Below are 5541 nucleotides of genomic sequence, written 5' to 3'. Positions count from 1 at the left end.
ACACACACACACACACACACACACACACACACACACACACACCTTTATACATACATATATAAATATATGTACATGTTGAAAAATCAAATTCAATCTTTTACGTAACCACAGGCTCAATATATAAAATCAATGAATAAATTTATGGCAGGATGACGACAGCCACAAAACTCCACTCTGATCCTCAGGATGATTTTATCAGGTTTAACTGATCTATAGTATGTCCTCATGCAGGAACACCACAGGACCCTGAACCCCATCCCCGTTACATTTAATCATGAAGGACAACCACAAAAGTTTCATTGTTTCAAAGCAGCTTTATTTAAACTTCAGACAAAGGCAGCAAATAATACAAGAGAAAAAAGAATAAAAACTATGTCAACAAAACAAATGCAGTGCTCGTCGTCCTCGCCTCACAGGAAGTAATTCAAAATAAAAGTCTTTTCTCTGTCACTCCCTGTGAGGCCATGGTGGTTAAGTCTTGCGTGGCGTCTCTCAGTTAGTGGCGTGTCCCGTGAGAACCCAGGGACACTTTGCATAGAGCTCAAAAGGTTAGAAACAGAGGCGACCCTCTGCGTTCAGCAGTTCAGTCTTTGCTCCAAACATCTGAATGTGTGTGGATGTGGTTACAGCTGTGAAAAATCAGCCTCAAATGTACGGAAGCAGATCTGTGTCAGGAGAGTTCGGATTTTAAAAACACACTGAAATTAAAACACCAAAAAATAAGATACAGAGAATATATTGATGTTCTGTATTTGGATGTTTTTTGCCTTCAAATTCAGTTTTTATTAACCTATTGTGGCAAAAACAAAAGTTTTTTTTTCAATGAAATAAAATTGTTCATTTTTTTATTTGAATGAAAAATAATTAAAAGTCTGTATTTTTGATGAATAACTGATTTGATTAAACTAAGGAGCAGGATGGATTCTGTTTGTTCCTTGTGTTCACTGAAAATTAATTTCTAGACAGGAAATTTCAAACGTTGAAATAGGCCAATCCAATATGAGGGCTTTGAAATAAACAAAAAAATAAAATAAAATTTTGACAGCAATAAATAACACTGATTAATGGTGAACAAAACTTTACAGACAAAATAAAATACAGCTTCTTAACTGAAAAAAAGTTGGAATTTGAGGAAAAAAATTGTGACACTGATTTGCTTCCGTACCAAACATCTCAGTATGAGATCCACCTCCCATGATTGTCTGGTTGGATTTTATCCACATCTTTTCATAAACCACCACAAATCTAACACACCAACAAAAAACACATCTAACATAATTTACTATGTCACCCACCCCTCTCAGGCCACACAGTGGCCCAGCAATAAAAAAAAAACCTTGACACAAAAAAGAATCCAACTTATTAGCATGGCTTATTATTACAGTTTTATACAAAGTAAGACAGATTTACAAAGGATGGAAAGCAACATTTGGAGTTTAAGGTGGACATTGTTTCCCTTTGTCCCTCTGAATACAAACATGTTGACATGTTTCTGTTTACAGTAGGTGTGTGTAAAACACCAGTTAACGGGAGGTCACGACTTGTTCCTTTCCTTATTAAGAGTTACAAACGTGCATGCTCAAACACACACACACTCTAATCCTGAAGCAGAATCCCAACATGCGGACGGCTCATCACTGACAGCTACACAACCGAGGCTTAAAAAGCACACACTCCTCTATTACGTAGTGACAGAACACACTCTCAGACTAAGCACACACACACACACAGGCGCTGGTCGCTGTGAGTGCAGCAGAGAGGACGATGGGATCACTAAATCATCCTACTGTTTGGCTTCTTTCTCAGTTTCAAATTCCAAATTTATACCTCAATCGTCAAAGACATGGTTGAAAAATATATATATTTTTAAGAAGTAAATTTACCACAAACACATTTGATCATCAAGAATTTTTCCTGAATGGAAACTTTAGTTCTTTTTTTAAAGTTTGAAAGGGTCAAATTAATTTTTTTTATCTTAAAGTACAAAGTATAAAACTTTTGTTGTTGGTTCTACACTGAAATATCAAACAAATACCAAAATACTAAAGCATGTTTTAAGAAAAAAAAATATAACAAGTTCATAATTATGCAGATGGAGACAGAATACCATGTTTTTTTCAGTATTATACCAAAACTATCAAAGGAGGTTTTTTTTTTTCTTTGTTTGAGAAAATCTGATTTATAAGCAGATGAACAAAAAGTTATTAACATTTCCTTGCTGTACACAAACTAAGTCATGATGAAAGAACTTTCATCTAAAGAAACACGATCACATAAGATTGGTAAAATAGGCACTTCTTTCCATTTTTAAGCTTTTTTCTGTGGTGTTTGGCAATAATACAGAGCATTTTGTGTAAAAAAAGTGTGCCTGTTACTAAATTCTAGGCTTTTCTTCTTGCATCTGGTTACTTTCACCCGCTACTGAAAGGATTTAAATGAACCCTGCACAGAGTAAACACTGGGTGTATAAATACAACTGATTAGCTTTTGGAGCTTGATTCAAGATGGCCGCCGCTTGTTGCAGTAAAGCTGTGTTTTCACATCATTGATCATCTTTTCTTCTCTGAACCTTGAAGATTATATGAATAACAGATGAAGTCATCATAACATGACGTAACGATTAAATACAGTGATAAACACGAGGCTAATTGTGTTAGCTTTTTATGGCGTTTTCAATGTTAAGTTACCATCTGTGCTAATAGACCATTTTGTAATTTTTTTGCGCACGGCTGTGTATTTTTTTTATATTTTTTTATATTTATTTAATTATAAAGGAGTCAGAAGTTACTCGGTATAAACAAACCTACATTGCTATTATTTTTGATGGATGAAACTTTTTTTTCCGTTTATCTGACTTTTCTTATGTTGGAGTCAACACACTATAGGCTTTTTATGAGCAAGGGGTCTATAATAAGGCAGTGCGATCTGAGGTTTTTCTTTGTAAAAATATAATTTTGAAACTTTATTTTTAACAGGATTTAGCTTTACTGAATCTATGCAATGAAATGTAAGTTTCTTTTGAATGAACTGAGCGCCACGAGATATTCAAAATATTTTATTATTTTAGGTCCTATTTGTATGCACTGCCTACTTTACTAATGATCCAGCAGTTAGCTGAGACTTCTGCCCATGTAGTTAGTATCTAACAAAAACAAGACAAAACAAGCTCAAAAAGCAGATTTATAGCTGAAAAATCACTTTTGTGATCTTAAAAGGAAGTTTAACACTAAACAGTTTAGAGCAGACTCGTGAAGTTTTTTTAATACTTTTTTTCTTCATTTGTCTTTAAACATTAGCATGAATCCAGTGTGTATCAAATTGATAAATGGAGGCATAAAATAATGTATTTCAGTCAGAAATGAACACATTCAGTGAGCACACCAGCTGAATTCTGCTTCTCTCACAGCCTGACCCTCCATGCATTCTGCAGACAAAGTGAAGTCCAGGGGTCAGATTTATAAAGGATTGCGTGGAAACCATACTAAAAGTGAACGTAAGGCCAAAAGGTGAAAATGGCGTACGCCAAAAAAGTTTAAGATTTATAAAACCGTACGTACGCATGTTTCTGCGCACCTTTCATTTATAAATCACAGCCGCACGTCAGAGTTTGTGCCAAGGTCCCACCTCAGGTTCTGCCCTCTACACGCCCACATTCAACCATAAACAGTCAATGTAAAGTACCTCATGAATGTTAAGATGTATTTAAATCAGTCAGCTGATCAGTGATTGGTTCAGACACGCTCCGTCGTGCGTCTGGAAGATGACAGGTGCTGACAGCTGCTCACGTGAACAGATTGTCTGTAATTGACACAGATTTTCCTTCATTTTGCAGGTTTACTGACGTTTAGAGCAATCTAATGATTTTTTAATCAAAAACTCAGTTTCAAATTAATTTTCTCTCAGAGCCTGCAGGATGATAAAACAATAAATAAAATTTAAAAAGTCAGATAAATTTAGAAATAAGTTCACCGCTCTTCTCCCCCGTCCTCTCCCCCCTCCTGCCTGCTCTGTTTTCTGCAGCTGATCGTCTCCTCACCCCCTCACATCTCCACAGCCGCGCGTGTGCGTGAGAAATACGGACTTTAAAAAGTGAAGTTTCATAACATCCACACTGGCGAGGGGCGCGCCCTGCATGATACCCAAAGCGGGACTTTTGCTGTCGTACTGTTGAAATGTCTCTTGTCAGGGAGGGGTCTGTGGGTCAGGGAGGGGTCTGTGGGTCAGGGAGGGGTCTGTGGGTCAGGGTCGTGAGGAGGAAGGAGATGAAGGGAGTTGCGCGTGGGAACTTTTATTTAAGATTTAAGTTTTTTTTTTTTCAAAGGTCCTCATGGCTCAGCAGCAGAAGCATAAATATTACTGTTAAGAAAACTGATGATAAAGTTGAATAAAAATCTAAGTCTGATGAAGGTAAATTAAATATCGGACAGTGATCATTACACAGTGTGGCTCTAATTCTTCACTTCACCATCTGTGTCGCAGTTTCCCGTCTCCAAAATGAGCGTAAACATGGGTCAGAGCTGGCGTGAGGCACCGCACATTTTCACGTCAAGTTTGGATTTTATAAATCACAACCTTTGCGTGAAAAATTGCGTACGCAAGTTTCTGGGCTCGTTTTGTGCGTACGCAAGCTTTATAAACCTGACCCCTGGTACTGATCATGTGGCCTTGGCTGAGAGTCAATTAATGCTGTCATTTTTGCAATATTTAACACTGCAACAACCTCAGTGTTTATCCCGAATAACCTGTGACCTGGCCGCTTTGTGCATTTGTAACTACAAAATGGTCTATTGTTGGTTGCCTGTTATTAATAGTGATTTTCTTTTGGTATTTTACACGTTATTGTGCTTGAAACTATATTAAACCATATTAACAATAAGATGTTTGAGTAATTTAATTTTCTGTGCCTCACAGTGTTTTGGATCACCTAAAATTACCAGCTGCCACTTGGTGTTTCATCACAAACCTGATCATCCAGATGTGTCCATCATTGTTTTGTTATCACATCGCAGCCCCCTGATTCGTAACTGGACAGTGAGCTCTCCACCTCTGATGGAAAGGTGAGGCAGTGGGGCTGCAGCTCCACAGGCAGCCTGCAGTAGCTCCCAGCAGCCACAGAGAGGAGGTGCTGCTACGCTTCCACCAGCTCCTCCTGAGGGGAGTCGAGGGTTAATGATGTGCTTTACAGGAAACAGTGGCGAGCTGATCGTCGGTGGCAGTGGCTTCTTGGTTTTCCAACTAGGAAGTGTTGTGAGAAGCTGATAGTTTACCTTTGGCACAGCAACAGTTAAAAAAAACAACAACAAAACAAACAAAAACAGATTGTCTTCTGGCAGGATTGTCAGCAGAGAATCCACAAAATCATCCTAGTTTACAGTTAAGTAGTTTTTCCTCCATTAAAAGCTTATCAAACATCCTTCCCTCCTCCATCTTTGTTCTCAGAAGGATCAAAAAGCTGCAGGCTGTGTTGTTTTTTCCTGTGAATGCGGACACATTCCTGTCCCACACACACACACACACACACACACACACACACACACACAC

The 5541-nt window shown here is 37.9% G+C and overlaps 1 protein-coding gene across 1 annotated transcript in view; it reads right to left on the bottom strand.

The window, feature by feature from the left end:
- Positions 1–294: 294 nt before the first annotated feature.
- The window catches only part of LOC106525540 (serine/threonine-protein phosphatase 2A regulatory subunit B'' subunit alpha), a gene marked incomplete in the record, with an annotated part of 170598 nt that continues 165351 nt past the window's right edge, over positions 295–5541 (bottom strand). The window contains 2 exon segments of the mRNA XM_014019817.1: positions 295–2569; positions 4964–5363.

Source organism: Austrofundulus limnaeus, unplaced genomic scaffold (assembly GCF_001266775.1).
Source record: "Austrofundulus limnaeus strain Quisiro unplaced genomic scaffold, Austrofundulus_limnaeus-1.0 Scaffold232, whole genome shotgun sequence".
In the NCBI taxonomy this organism is placed as follows: domain Eukaryota; kingdom Metazoa; phylum Chordata; class Actinopteri; order Cyprinodontiformes; family Rivulidae; genus Austrofundulus; species Austrofundulus limnaeus.
This window is presented reverse-complemented; position numbering and strand designations above follow the sequence as displayed.